The following is a 16504-nucleotide window of genomic DNA, read 5'->3' as shown; positions in this document are numbered from 1 at the left end:
GTTTGTATGAGAATAAGTGTCTAATAGAGTTTTGCGGATCAATGTGTTGATGTTTTTATCCTATATTTAGAAGGCTATAGGGATTCACCACCACAATTAATTCGACATCTAAGTTAATTAACCTATGTTGGCTAAATAATTGTTGAAGGATCACCAATATTATAATTAATAATATCATTGATCAAAGCCAAGTTTTTTCCTTCTATCTTTGTAAATTTTGGCTAACTAGAAAGTAGATCGTATCCTACCTCAAAGTTGATCAAGCACTCTCTGAATTCGCTACGCGGGAGCTTTTCACTTCTGAAGCACCTCCAATCATCGCCACACTAACAAAATATTGATCACAACGTCAATACAAATATTTAAACAACAAAATTGCAATAGTTGGAGATAAACTCAAACTTGAGGCAAAATACGAATGTAGAATCTACTTCGAGAATTTTATAATTGACTTTGTCAAAAGGTCATAATCGACTTACTAATCTTGTGTCCCAAAATGGAAAACAATTCAGTGCTCGAAACAATTCAAACGGCATCATGAAATAAAATCACCAAAAACACCATTAAAGAACCTTGGGCAGCCCATCTGGGACCTAAATAATCTTTAGTTGAGTTTTCAAAAATAAGAACGTAATCTGAACAATTGTTAGATTTGACACCTTTCTTTCTGACATTATTTCAGCCTCAAAATTGTCAAGTTCTAGTCTCATTCATTTGATCCATCCAACAAATAATCATTTGAGCCTGGTGAAGCTATAAAAGAAAATTCAGTTGGTTGAAGTAGGTATGCTCCTTGAAATAAATCAATAAAGTTCGTAGAAAAGTCACTTGAATTCAACACATTAAAATGATGTTTTCCGTTGAAGTTCATTGAAGTAGATAGTTGGACATTTGGAGCTTGTTGTATTTGGGATTGGTATTTCTGCATACGGACTACAAACAAGAAAACTATTATGAAAATTTGACAAAATTTCAAATCATAAATGTTTTAACTAGCTACCTATGATAGAGGCGACGCACTAATCTAGTTATGACATTTATAATTTGAGGTTTTGTTGAACATTCTTAGTAGTGTTCATCTTTATGGTCGTTGTGCAAAAATATCGATCCCAAAAGTAACAAGCTACAAATGTCCCTGCTACTTCAATGAACTTCAACGAGGAACATCATTTCAATGTGTTGAATTAAAGTGATTTTTCTACAAATTTCATGCAAATTATTTCAAGAAGCATATATACCTCAACTACCTGAATTTTCTTTTATAGATTTACTGAGTTCAAATGATTATTTCTTGAACGGATAGAGTGAGTGAGATGAATTACTAGAACATGAAAATATTGACACTGTAATATTGCAAGAAAGGTAAGGTGGCAAATCTAGCAACTGGACAAATTACGTTTTTATTTTTGAAAGCTCAACTAAAGACAATGTCTCCAGAATGTTCGTTTCAATTTTACAAAAGACGGTCTTGTACCTATTGTATTTGTAAAACCCTTGTATACTTATTAGACTAGATGCTCAATTACTAACTGATGTTAGTAATGTGGATGGTTTCATGTATACATTTCTGTTGATTCCTCTTTCTTCTCATTTCTTTAAGACACTTGCTCCTTATTCTTATCTTTCACATGATAGCCCGTTGCTTCTGATTCTTGGCTATGGATTAGACTTATATAATAGTGGGATATAGTAGGTATCATCATTACCTAAGACATATGTTCATAAAAAGTTGGTATCAGAGCTTTAGATTGACCGACATTGTTGGTATGAGAGAAAGTACCTAATAGATTCTTGCGGATTGGTGCATAGACGTCTGTATTATATCTTTAGGAGGTTATAGGGCATCATATTGCTTCCAAATGTACACACAAATGTACGTGATCGCGCAAGTATTATAGTGGCTCTATAAGAGCCGAATTATCGAACCCAAAGGACTTGTCGATTACTTATTCTTATTAAATTATGCTATTTTAATTATTTACTTAAGAGTGGAAAAAGAATTTACAAATTAGAATGTGCAATAATAAAAGATATATACTAATGGTTGGGAAAATTTCAGGGCTATAGTCTGCTATTGATATATCGTGAGTTTATGGTATTTTTAATACATTTCACTTAATAGTTGTGTGTGTTTAGGGCCATTTTGTATTAGAATTAATGTTTATTGTGTCATATTTGCACGAAATAGGCTTGGACGAGGTCGAGACAGATGACAACTGAATTTTTGTAGAATGAGCCACCCACGGAGGTGACCTACGGACCATACTGCACACCCGTCGTTTATATCTAAAAGTTGAAGGTTCCTGCTTCTGAAAATGCTATGTCTTGGGCTACGGAAGGGACATACAGACCGTAGGTCTAACCACGGTCCGTAGGTCAGACTTGTCGATCGAAGTCGCATCCAATAATTTTATTTCATTATTTCGTTTCCTTTTTGTTTAGGACAAGTTTTTCTATAAATAGGGTATGTAAACCTCATTTTTGGAGGTTAGGCACCATAGTATAATTTTAGTTCTTGGTATTTTCTTGGGAATTAAATTGCAAACTTTGGCAATTTGATTTCCTAATTTCGATTTATAAGATTTTTTCTTTGAATTTCAATTGGAGATTACAGATTTCTTCTACTCAATACGTAAGTTCAGGAATTCTTCTTCTACAATTATTAATCGTGTTCTTTCAAGCATGAGCAACTAAATCCACAACTAGGGTTGTGGGAACTAAGGGTAATTTACAACGTATGAATAATAACTAAGTAGTTCTTGACTAGGGTTGATGCATGTATTGGTAATTCTTTCATTTAGAAGTCTTTTTAACGAGTACACATGTTAGAATTCGCCTTGTTGCTACTTGCCGGACCAAAGAGGTAGTTAATAAGAAAAGAATTATTAATAGAAATTTACTGTGATACTATCTAATAGTCTAATGTCAATTGAAGCGAGGGGTGAAAACTAAGCCATACATTGATGTGATGTCTAATCTGAGGTAAAGGTAAGGGTTAGTAAATTATACACACGTAGCCGGACCAAGGTGCTGAGTGAAATTCCCTATTTGACGGACCAAACACTTAGGGATACCTAACTTACCACTTTGCATGTGATACAGTAGGAAATGATTACTATTATTAGGATTACCGCATTAAAAGCTTATGAGGAACACATACACCCTAGTTTCTCTCTCTCATTGATAATGACAAAGTTCAAATGTTGCTCACTTGTTACTTAACAACAATCAATTATTTGTTTTACAAACCCCCCTCCCTTTACTTACTTGTCTCAAAAATAACTTGACTAAACAGAAATAATAGTGGGTTAAGTTTAAGTCTGAACCATATTCCTCGTGGGATCGACCCCAACCTACAAGTTGGGTTCTTTACTTGATAATGGTCGCTTATACTTCTTTAAGGAAGTGTAATTTGAGCGTATCAAATTTTGGCGCCGCTGTCGGGGAGTTTGGCTTTTAGATTAAGTTTAACTACATTATTGAACTTTAGTCAATTATTTCCTAATTTTACGTTTTCTTTTGTTTTTGTTTTCTTTAGGTTTCTGCTATAGTGTATGCCAAGTACACGGAGTCGAGGCGAACCACTGACCACTTACAATCCAGAGTTGAGGAAAACTTTGAGAAAGATGAATAATGAAGGGGTCCGTGATAACCCAGTCATAGAGGAGCCTGAATAAGGAGAATGCTCAGGTTTAGGGTGATAACCTACTTGGAAATGCATTGAGGGTGCAAGCTCCACCTGAACCAAGACTGCGTGATAATTACAGGGTCAAATTCAACATTGTCGAATCTGAAGGACCCATTGTTCTTCCTCCTCTACCATTAGGGAATACATTTGTGCTGACTATCAGTTTGATACAGATGCTTACATCGAGGGGTTTATTTTTTGGTATGGCTTCGGAAGATCCACATGGTCACATGGCCAAGTTAAAGAGTGTTTGTAAGAGTTGTGTGGGGCGACCAGAGTTAGATATGAACGTCATAGGGTTGAGAGGCTTCCCTCTGTCATTGATCGGTGATGCTGCTGTATGGCTTTCTGAACTTCCGTACAACTCGATTCATACATGGGACCAATTTCACAAAGTGTTCATGGCCAAGTACTTTTCGTTGTCAAAGAAGCAGAACCACAACGATAAACTCAACAACTTCGTGGCACTAACTGGAGAGTCTGTGAGTAGTTCATGGGACAGGTTCACTGCATTCATTAAAAGTGTTCTAAACCACCGTATTGATGATGAGTCACTGAAGGAGTATTTCTACATAGGTCAAGATGACAATGGTAAGGCCGTGCTTGATACTATCTCTTGAGGATCATATGGTGAATGCACTTTTGAGGAGATCACTGAGAAATTGGAGAAGATTTCCCGAAACAATAAAGCATGGAGTACTCGGAAGTCAGACACTGGAAGAAGCACTTTTGTAGTTCAAGCTACACCTAGTCAATCTACCGATGACATTCTTAAGTAGATGGCTCAGATAAAGACAGAACTTGAGTTGGTATTAAAGCATGTAAGCGGAGCTCCAGAAAAGGTAAATGCGGTGAATTACTTGACTAGGACTCCACCACTACCGGTAGAGGAATGCTATTATGAAGAGGATGCATACTTAGTGAATGATCAGACGGGGGTTTTCTGAGCCAACACCCAAGTTTCCAACTCAGATAATTGGCGCCAAGGGTAAGGAAACCAAGGTCGGAACTATGGCAACTGCAACTGAGAGGGTCAATATGTCCGGAATGGGAACTACAACTGCGACAACAACTACAATCGGAACAACAATGGCAATAGAAATGAAATGGTTGGGCCTTATATTCCACCTGCAAATTGGGAGTCTGGTAATAGGTAAGCTGGAGATAGTATGTCACGGATTGGGGATATGACGCAAAAGATGATGAAGAGGTTAATTTGACTGATGAGAATGTGAAAGAGATGCAGAATGACTTGTCTGGTATTGGTAAAAAAGTTGACGCCCATGCAGTGTTGATCAAGAAACTTTAGCAACAAATGAATTAGTTGTCCACTACATTAAACCCACGTCAGCCTGACACACTTCCTAGGAACACCATACAAAATCCGAAGAATGATGAGTATTGTATGACAATCACTACTCGAGGGGATAAACAGACCATTGATCCGCCTATGCCGTCTGAGGTTGAAATTGTGGTTTAAAAGGATGATGATTAGATTGAAGTTACTGGAGTGTCCAAGAATGCTACAGAGAAGGAAACAGAGATAACTCTAAAAGTTGTCCCATGCCTAGACCTCCACCTCAATTCCCACAGAGGTTGGTAAAGAAGAGTGAAGAAGGGAAATACTGCAGCTTTATTACTATGTTGAAACAACTTTCCATCAATGTTCCGTTGATAGAAGCTTTGGAACAAATACCTGGGTGTGCAAAATTCATGAAAGATTTGGTGACTAAGAAGAGGGCTGTAAGTTTTGAAGAGGATGATAGGTTGCAGCATTGTAGTGCTATTGGTATGAGGTCAATTGTGCAAATGAAGGAGGATCATGGTGCCTTCACTATTCCATGTACCATCGAGTTATTGCATTTTGCTAAGGCGTTGTGTGATTTGGGTGCTAGAATTAATCTGATGCCACTGTCTATTTACAAGAAGTTGGGTTTAGGGGCTCCAAAACCGAATGCGATGTGATTGCTCATGGCCGATAAAACTGTTAAGAGGCCCATTGGTGTGCTCCAAGATGTACTTGTTATAGTGGAGTCTTTTAACTTTTCGATGGATTTTATGATACTTGATTGTGAGGTTGATTTTGAGGTTCCCATCATCCTTGGGAGACCATTCCTTGCTACTGGGCATGCCTTTGTTGATATGGAGAAAGGACTGATGAAGTTCTGATTGAATAGTGAAAAAGTAACTTTTAATATCTGTAGGTCCATGAAGCAGGAAAAACGATCTCAAATCAATGTCAGTGCTGACTCATATTGTGGAGCGAGGTTCTTATGTGTCTATTGAAGAGCGGTTGGGTGTTGATGCACTTGCAGCGGTAATGATGAATTGTGAGGGTGATGGTATTGAAGACTATGATGAATTGGTCGCCGCACTTGATAGGTTCGAATTCCGTTCCAAATTGAAGAAATTAGAGTTAGATATGAAGAATCGTGACTCTCTGATTTCACGTATCAGGACACTTCATCCAATACTAAGTGCCAACGATCGTTAGTCAGTAATATAAAACAACTAAGTGTGTTGGGGTCGAATCGCACATGCAGTGGTTTGTAATTGATAATTAATAGAAAAGTAAGAAAATGCTTAAGTCAATCATAGGAATAAAAAGTTACGAAGAAAAACATAATTCAAGTTTGGGGTGATACAAGTGTCAAATATCAGGGGATATTGTTTGTATTATCAATTAAAAACAACAAATAACACGAAAATAGCAAATATGGAGACGGGTTCTTGGGATGTGATTGGATTATGGGCTAAGGTGTTTCAACCAGGTAATTGCAATTAATAGTAAACAACTAGAAATCAGTGAATAAGCTATACTTTAGTGGGGATAAACTTTCTCTCGAACAATTTACCCCGAATCAAATTAGTTTCTCTCGAACACTAATAAGCAGCAATTAAGCACAACTTTTGCTTTCGACCATTCACTCTCTCGAGCTGAATGTGGAAAAAAGTTTAGGAATCACTCTCTTGAGTTGAACCCATGACAACCCAATACTCACAAACCATCGATTCAGTAATTTTGGTTTTAAAACCTCTCTTTCGAGTAAGCCAAAAACACGAAGTTAAGATTGTATTTGCAACTAAAACCCATTAAATTCAACCACAATTACTAAACGAAATCACCTTTAAACAACAAGTAAACTATCAATTAACAATACCCATCAGTTAAATCAACCCATAAGCACACCCCAAGAATTGGGGTTTTAGCTAGACATAGTAAAAATATAGAAATCGTTACCAAATTGTGTTTCCATCAACTGGGTAAGATTAATATTGTCTTTACAGAGGTCTAAGATGAAGAATCTTCAACACCCACTTCCAATTTCTTAGAAATGGAAATCTTCAAATCTTCAAAGATAAGGAAATATTTTCTCCAAAAAGTTGGTCCTAAGCTCTCAACTTAAAAACTGAATAATTATGAAAACTATTGAATGCTAGATACTAAACTAAGAATTTTAAAAATGTATTTATAGTTGCCAAAAAATGTGTTACGAAGGACCATTCGGCGCAATAAGTCGGGATCGCCGATCCATTCGGCGATCCCCTCTTTGGTCAATTCCATCGCCTTTTTGCTTTGGCCTTCATCATCTTTAAGTTTTGTAACTTTGGGCGATATGACACTGCATCACGGAACTGTTTGGGGACTCACCGACTACTCCTTTCTATCGCCGACTTGATTTTCTCTTTCAAGGCTTGGCACACTGGAACATTAGGCGAGACAATGGCCATTCGGCGACTCGCCCAATGGGTTAGGCGATCCTTATGACTTCTTTTCTTTGTTCTTTCAGCTTCCTTGTTCCTTTTTACTCAATAGTGTCCATGCTTTGTTCCTCAATCCGAATACCTGAAATTCAAGGATTTACATAAGTTTTTGGCACAAAATTTGCATTTGAGGACACTAAATCTATTAAAATAAAGCCCTAAATGAGACTAAATTGTGGACTCATCACTCTTCACCCACAAAATCGTCTATTGAAAAGGCCCCAAAGTTGGAGCTTAAGGCTCTACCATCACATTTGAGGTATGTATTCTTGGGGAGAAATGGTACTTTACTGGTCATCATTGCGGCCGATTTGAATGCAGAACAAGTTGAGGCTTTGGTTTCTGTATTGAAGAGGTTCAAACGGGCTATTGGTTGGACTATTGCGGACATTATTGGGATTCCTCTTGGCATTTGTTCTTATAAAATCCAACTCATGTCAGATCACAAGCCTAGTATTGAGCACCAAAGGAGATTAAATCTGCCTATGCACGAGGTAGTGAAAAAAGAAATCAGTAAGTGGTTAGATGCTGGAGTCATTTATCCTATTGCAGATAGTAGTTGGGTTTGTCATGTTTAGTGTGTGCCCAAAAAAGGTGGGATTACTATGGTACCTAATGTGAAAAGCGAGCTTGTTCCGATGCGGCTAGTTTCTGGATGGAGAGTATGCATGGACTACCGGAAATTAAATGCTTGGACAGAAAAAGGACCACTTTCCTATGCCGTTCATGGATTAAATGTTGGACCGCCTTGCTGGTAAGGGTTGGTATTGTTTTCTTGATGGTTATTCGGGCTACAATCAGATCTCCATAGCTCCGAAGGACCAAGAGAAGACCACATTCACTTGCCCTTATGGGACTTTCACCTTCAAATGGATGTTATTTGGGTTGGGTAATACTCCAGCGACCTTCCAGCGTTGCATGATGTCGATATTTTTTTATATGGTGAAGGACACTATTGAGGTATTTATGGATGATTTCTTTATGGTAGGTGACTTATTTGATGGTTGTTTGGATCATTTGGCCGAGGTACTTAAACGGTGTGAAGAGTGCAATCTTGTGCTCAATTGGGAAAAGTGCCACTTCATGGTGAACGAGGGGATCGTTCTGGGTCATCAGATTTCTGAGAAGGGTATTGAGGTTGATAGAGCAAAGGTCGAGGTATTAGAAAAGCTTCCACCACCTATCTTTGTTAAAGGTGTTAGAAGTTTTCTTGGGAATGCAGGCTTTTATAGGAGGTTTATCAAGGATTTCTCCAAAATTGCACACCCATTGTGCAAATTGCTCGAAAAGGAGTGTAAGTTTGATTTTGATGATGCTTGTCTAAGAGCATTTGGAGAGTTGAAAGAAAAGCTAGTTTCCATACCTATAATTGTTTCACCGGATTGGGGGCAACCGTTTGAAGTAATGTGTGATGCGAGTGGAGTGGCACTTGGTGTGATATTGGGACAGAGGCGAGGGAAAATTATTCATCCTATTTACTATGCCAGCAAAGCTCTAAATGTGGCTCAAAAGAACTATATAGTGACTGAACAGGAACTCATTGCTATGGTTTTCGCATTTGAGAAATTTCGATCCTACTTGCTTGGTACTAAGGTCATAGTGTATACTAACCATTCTGCATTGAGGTATTTGATGGCTAAGAAGGATGCAAAGCGAGGTTGATTATATGGGTGCTGTTGCTGCAAGAGTTGGATTTTGAGGTGAAAGATAGAAAGGGGACAAAAAATCAAGTTGCCGATCACTTGTCCAGATTAGAGAAAGAAGCTATGCTCAAGCTAGGAGATGGGACTGAAATTGATGATACTTTTCCGGATGAACAAGTATTGGTTGCTTCTCATGATCTCATTCCTTGGTTCTCAGACTTTGCTATCTACTTGGCAAGTGATCTGGTGCCATCAGATTTGTGTTTTCACCAAAGGAAAAAGTTTATGCATGGGATAAGCCTTATCTGTTCCGTATTTGTGCTGATGGGATTATTCGTCGCTGTGTCCCCGAGGTTGAGATGATGAGTATATTAGAGGCATGTCACTCTTCGCCTGTTGGTGGGCATCATAGTGGTATTCGGACTGCGCATAAAATTTTGCAGTCTGGGTATTACTTGCCTACCATCCACCAAGATGCTCATGATTTCGCCAAGTCTTGTGATCGGTGCCAAAGAGAAGGAGGAATTTCAAAGACGCAAGAGCTTCCTATGAATTTGATATTGGTGATTGAGTTGTTTGATGTATGGGGCATTGATTTTATGGGTCCATTTGTGAGTTCACATGGGATGAAGTATATTCTTGTTGCGGTTGATTATGTGTCGATATGGGTGGAAACAATTGCGCTTTCAAACAATGAAGGTAAAAGTGTCACCCCATTCCTGAAAAAAATATCTTCTCCAGATTTGGTACACCTATGGCGATTATCAGCGATGGGGGTTCCCACTCTGTAATAAGTTGTTCAAAGCATTGCTAGAGAAATATGGAGTCCGTCACAATGCAGCCACTCCTTACCATCCGCAGTCTAGCGGGCAAGTTGAAGTGTCCAACAGAGATATAACGCAAATCCTTGCAAAGACTGTGAATGCAAATAGAACTATTGGTCAATGAGGTTTGATGATGCTCTATGGGCCTATCGCACCGCATTTAAGACTCTCATATGTATGTCCCCCTACAAACTTGTATATGGAAAGTCTTGCCATTTGTCGGTAAAGCTAGAGCATAAGGCTATGTAGGTGCTAAAGAAGTTGAATTTGGATTGGGGCGCCGCATCGAGTCAAAGAGTGAATGACAGGAATGAGATTTATGAGTTTCGCCTAAACTTTTATGAAAGTTCAGCCTTGTACAGTGAGAAGATGAAGAAGTATCACGATCAAAAGATTGAAAAGCGTGAATTTGTTATGGGTGATCTAGTGCTTCTATTCAACTTAAGGTTGTGCTTGTTTCCGAGCAAGCTCAAGTCCAAGTGGACCGGGCCATTCATAGTCACTCAATTGTGCCCACATGGAGCGGTCGAGTTCGAGAACAAGGAGGGAACAAGGTTCAAGCTGAATGGGCAAAGGATCAAGGTCTACATGGGGAAAGAACAGAGTGTGCAAGAAGTGGTTGAGGCCTACTACCTTGATGAAGTCTGAGTAATCAAAGGGCCTGCGTCGTGCCGCGACATTAAATCAAGCACCTCTTGGGAGGCAACCCAAGATGTACAATCTAGCCAACTATAGGTTTTTCTTTTCGATTTAGGAGTTTTCTTTGTTTATTTGAATTTTTGTAATCCTTTAAATAGGTGTTTTTATTTTTGTATTAGTGTTGGCTTGATATAGCATAGGGTCCATGTCTAAAAAATGTCCAAAAATGTAAAAAGAAAGGCCTAACGGTTGCTACACGTGCAGGGACGAACAACTGAATCTGCAGAGAACAGGTTGTGCAGAGGTCTACGGACCCCATCGACGGTCAGTGGGCCCATCCACGAACCGTGAATGGTGTCCGTAGACCCCCAGGTAAGTCCTCAAAACTTCTAAGTGTAAGAGTGACCTACGGTCCGTAGGTCGATCCACGACCCTAGACGGAGTTTCGTAAGTCCAAACCTGAGGTTCTGCTGACCCGACCCGGACCCCCTTTTAATAAAACTCTTCATTTTAAATTCATCCCCCACAACCCATATTCCCTCCTAATCGTTTCTAACCCCTCCAAATCCCAAAACTCCTTCATTAATCCCCTAAATCACTCCCATCTCCCATACATATCCTCTCATCTTCCATAATTCTTCTCCCTTCTCCTAAAATCTCCCCATTCTTCCTTCACAAAAGAGTTCAAGGTCTGGGTTCGGTGTCAAAAGGTTCGAAAAAGGTCTTAAGGAGTTCATTGTATCACACAATCACCCATTTCTATTACTTGTAAGGTAAACGACTTCACTCCGACTTTGAATTCTCTGTTCATTGTATTTTTATGAAGTCACGAAGTGGATCTTGACCTTGGGTGGTAATATTTTGTGTGTAAACAATGCTTTGTATGCTATAAACACCCTTGGGATGATAGAATGTGATTGTGTTGTCTTTTTAATCGAAATAACTCATTGTAAATAGTCTAAATGGAAGTTTCGATTAGGGGGATACACTGATTGGTTTACCAGCTGACTCTGAGTCCACTTCTACTTTCGGCTCCGACTGCATCTGGCTCCAGTTCTGATGGCACCAATGCTTCATCCTCTGAGGCTACTAGTGCAGAGGACATTCCGGTGCCACCAAACACCAATCCTACTCCAGTTGCTGAAGAGCCAAACAGATGGTGTGTGANGTTCTGCATATCCGTGGTTCCCATCAAAAGCCTAAGTTTTGGAACTTCTGAACTACGAAGGGGACCCACGGGCCGTAGGTCCATCCACGGATCGTAGGTACCCCACCGTAGGTGCTCACTGTAGCTACTATCAACATTATTTTTTAGTTTTTGGTTTGTTTCGTTCTTTGTTCTAAAAAAATTTCGAGTGTGTTTTTGGTTTGTTTTGGTACTAACGAAGTCTACACAGGTACCATGGCTCCCAAGAAAGCTCGGACGTACACCATGAAGGGCAAGTCGAAATCCGTGGCACCAACCTACTGGCTGGTTGATGAAGATACTGATGCGGAGACTGATCCCACCTATGTTCCACCTACTACTAGGACTCACCCCATGACACCCCACACTACAAGGAATCAAACCCGGGAGGTGATTTTCGACGTGGTCACTGACCCCTAGTATGATTAGGGGGATACACCGATTGGTTCACCAGCTGGCTTAGAGTCCACTTCTACTTCCGGCTCCGACTGCATCTGGCTCCAGTTCTGATGGCGCCAATGCTTCATCCTCCGAGGCTACTAGTGTGGGGGACATTTCAGTGCCACCAAACACCGATCTTGCTCCAGTTGTTGAGGAGCCAAACATATGGTGTATGAATGGCCAGTGGCAGATATACAGAGACTCCAGAATGTTAACTGAGAAGGAGAAAATCGCTCGATTAATTACAGAGGAGCGTCGGGTACTCACATGCAACCTTCATACTATTCTCGACATACATGATCTCTTTCAGAGGCACATGTGCGAGTGGATAACCCGTAGCCCAAGTTCCTTCAGTGAGGAGATCGTCAGAGAGTTTTATGCTTCCTATGCAGCCACCCTTCGAGGTTTTATTGATAGACGGGCCAAGCCTTCCTCCCAACCTCCACTCAAGGCTTCACTAGTGCACGGGTTTTCAATTGATATATCTGAGACTACTATCTGGAGGTTCCTCTACTGTCCGGGCCACACTCTGCCAATCAACACGATCGAGTTCGATTATCACTAGGACATTGTTCGGAGTGGGAAATTCCAAAGGAATGCAGAACAGAGGGAGACTCTATTGCGCTGGTTAGCCTGTCACCTTCAGGCGACAAAGACCCTTAATATTGGCCTGATTCGGGATGAGTCCAATGCAGTTACACCGCGCAGAGAGCCACATGTTAAGGTGCCACAATTAGGAGTTGACTTGGTAGTAGATGTGGAACAGATGTAGGGTGAGGAGCCTGCCCCTCCACCTACTAGTGAGGATGCCCCGGCTTCCCATTCTCTGGCCTCCAGTCAGGCCCCTAGCGCCTCCCGAGCCACTCACTCTTCAAGGTCTGCTACCGTGTCGCTAGCCCGTATCCAGAAGCTGGAGGCCCAGATGGCTACACTACTTCAACATATGAGGCCTTGGATGCAGCGTGTAATTGAAGAGTTCGCGACTAGGGTTGAGCAGCGGATGGAGCAGATAATGGACCGTAAGGTTCATGCCGTTCACCAGTGCCTTTGATGCATTTGAGTTGCGTATCTTGGAGTGACCAACCCCCACAACAGATGTCTCTGCTTTCCAGATAGAGTTAGCTAGTCTCCGGGCTAATCTTGACATCTTTCTAGCTCCTCCAGAGACTGAACCTGGGTCGGCCCCCACAACACTGGTTGATAATACGGTGTTAGATGCTTTATTTGGAGATGAGATGCCTCCGCCTGCTTCTTCCCGTCATGCTGGGAAGCTCCCCCGCTCTATTTGGGCTTATGATGATATTAAGGTTGGAATAGTTAGCAAGATGGAGCGCTAAGAGACTAAGGCGGCTCGGAGGGCATCCATCATTAATAAGGAGTTGCGGCAACATAGTATTAGGGAGATTGGTGTTGGTGCCTCTAGCAGTGTGAGCACTACTGATGGTGCAGCGAGGGTTAATGTTAGCACTACTGATGGTGTTGAGATGGTAGAAAAGGGCACTACTGATAATGACCTAAGTGTTGATCTAATGATCTCGGGGAAATCGGACCCACTCGCTTATTATTAGGTCTTCGGCGCTATGCGCCACAGGTTTGCTTCACCCGATCCTTTATTCTTTACTTTTGTGCATTGGGGACAATTGCACTCTATTTTGTTGGGGGTGAGGTAAATGGGTTGTGAGTGATAGGGTGAAGTCTGAGTAACCCAACTCATAATCCTCTCTTGGGGTTTTCTTGCCTGTGTTCTTTTCCCCCAAGAGACTGTTTTAATTTATGTTGAACCGGCATGTTTAGGAATGTATGTGTAGGAGTAAGTAGAAAAATGAAAGCATGATGGCATGAAAAGCATGAGAAAAATGATCCCGGTCCAAAAATGTTGATAAGTTGAATGTGTAGGATGTCAATGTGACATGATAAGAACCAATTTGACTCGTGGCTTAAGCAGAAAACTTGAACTGGGTAATCTGATAATCTGATAATGAAACAATATGCCAAGAGTGTGTGAGAATGGTTGACTGTTCAGATAGTTTGTGCCAATCTAGAACTTGCCCCGTTGGTCCTGCTAAGAGGATCTAGGCAAGGAGTTGGGAAGTGATCATAGGCCATTGTTCAAATTAGTCCCCTTAAGCCTAAAATAATCTAACCAAATGAAATCAATGTTCCCTTTGACCCAAATATTTGAGCCTTAAATAGACCATTTTTTTTATTCACCTAACTCACCTTCCCTTAAAATATTGTCTTGGCCCCGGTCCCTCCTTGGACATATGCACCTTGACTTAGGCTAAAAGCCTAAGTTGAGGGTGGCTAAGCCAAAAGTTACCTTGATCTTGGCCCTGATCCGACATCGGACATTGTGCACCTTAACTAATGCAAAATGCATAAGTTGAGGGTGGCTATGAAAGAGGAAACCAAATGAAAAAAGGGTATGAAAAGAGTTTTGTGTTGAAAAGTGAAAAAGAAAAGAAAGAGGATGTGACTTAGTGCAATAGAAGCAAAAAGATGATAAATAACAGTTTTGAAAGAAAGAAAGAAAAATAAAGTGAGAAAAAAAAAGAAGGAAAAAAATAAGAGTAAAACAGTCAAAAGTCACATCCATGTTGAAAGAGTTAAGGGAAAGAAAGTAAAATGAAAGGATGCCAAAAATAGGTCAAGGAAGAGGTAAAAAGCCAATGTAATGTCAAGGAGGAAAGAAAGTCACTAAAAAGTACCCAAATGTACCACACTTGACCCTGAGCCTACGTTACAAGCTAAGAAAGTCCTATAGTGATTCTAGAAACTAGTTTGGAGAGTTTAAGAAGTGAAAATAAGGGCAAGCCTATGATATTGAGCACTAACTGTACTTGAATTCACTTCTGAGCGTGAGTGTTGAATGAATCCTAAAACTCTAAAATTCATCTCTTCTGTGTGAAAAGGATTTTGTTTTAAGTGAGGGCACTAGTTATTTTGTCGGAAAGTTGGTAACTTGGTGATTGTTAAAAGTGTATGTTGTGGTGTCTGTTGGTTGATTTGTGTCATAGCTTGATCCGCATGAATTAGCTTGTTGAGTCTAAGAGAATAGATATGCACTAGAAAAGGTGGCCGGGATAGAAAGCCATGTGATTGTTTGAGTTTGAATGTCTGCTTCTACATAAGTGTTATTTAGAGTCTTAGTGCGGCGCTTGAGGACAAACAATGAATTTAAGTTGAGGGTTTTGATTTACTATGAGTTTATTGTATTTTTAATACATTTCACTTAAGCGTTTTGTGTGTCTAGGGACATTTTGTATTAGAATTAATGTTTATTGTGTCATATTTGCAGGAAATAGGCTTGGATGAGGTCGAGAGAGATGACAGCTGAATTTATGCAGAAGAAGCCACCCACAGAGGTGACCTACGGACCGTAGGTCTAGTCACGATCCATCGTGGGTAGGTGTGGAATGATCTTTAGGGAAGTCTGATCAAGTGTGGAACCACGGAGGCCATTGATGGAGCGTAGGTCAACCCACAGGCCGTCTTGCACATCCGTCGTTTGTATCAGAGATTTGGAGTTTCAGTACCTAAAGAAAAGTTCCCAAGTGTGGAGCCACGAAAGGGGAACCACAGACCGTAGGTCAATCTACGGTCCGTACTGCGCACTTGTCGTTTGTATCTGAAAGTTGAAGGTTCCAGCTTCTTAGAAAAAGTCTAAGTCTTGGGCTACGGAAGGGACCTACGGACCATAGGCCAGTCTCGTCGATCGAAGCCACGTCCAGCAATTTTATTTCCTTATTTCATTTCCTTTTTATCTAGGACAAGTTTTTCTATAAATAGGGTATGTAAACCTCATTTTTGGAGGTTAGACACCATAGTATAATTTTAGTTCTTGGTATTTTCTTGGGAATTATCTTGCAAACTTTGGCAATTTGATTTCCTAATTTCGGTTTATAAGATTTTTTCTTTGAATTTCAATTGGAGATTACGAGTTTCTTCTACCTAATACGTAAGTTCATGAATTCTTCTTCTATAATTATGAATCGTGTTCTTTCAAGCATGAGTAACTAAATCCACAACTAGGATTGTGGGAACCATGAGCAATTAACAACATATGAATAATAACTAAGTAATTCTTGACTAGTGTTGATGCATGTATTGGTAATTCTTTTGTTTAGAAGTCTTTTTAACGAGTTTAATAAGAAAAGAATTATCAACAAAGATTTAGTGTGATACTATATAATAGTCTAATGTCAATTGGTGCGAGGGTGAAAACTAAGCCATACATTGATGTGATGTCTAATCTGAGGTAAAGGTAAGTGTTAGTAAATTATACACACGTAGCCGGACCAAGGTGCGGAGTGAAATT

General features: G+C 40.1%; 1 pseudogene; it reads left to right on the top strand.

Annotated features, from left to right (window-relative positions):
• The first annotated feature begins 4089 nt into the window (after nt 1-4089).
• On the top strand, nt 4090-15825 carry LOC125855824 (uncharacterized; annotated as a pseudogene).
• The last annotated feature ends 679 nt before the right edge of the window (nt 15826-16504 follow it).

The sequence above is a fragment of the Solanum stenotomum genome, chromosome 2 (genome assembly GCF_019186545.1).
Source record: "Solanum stenotomum isolate F172 chromosome 2, ASM1918654v1, whole genome shotgun sequence".
Taxonomy (NCBI): Eukaryota; Viridiplantae; Streptophyta; class Magnoliopsida; order Solanales; family Solanaceae; genus Solanum; species Solanum stenotomum.
The sequence above is the reverse complement of the archived record's forward strand: the minus strand, read 5'-3'. Positions and strand labels throughout refer to the sequence as shown.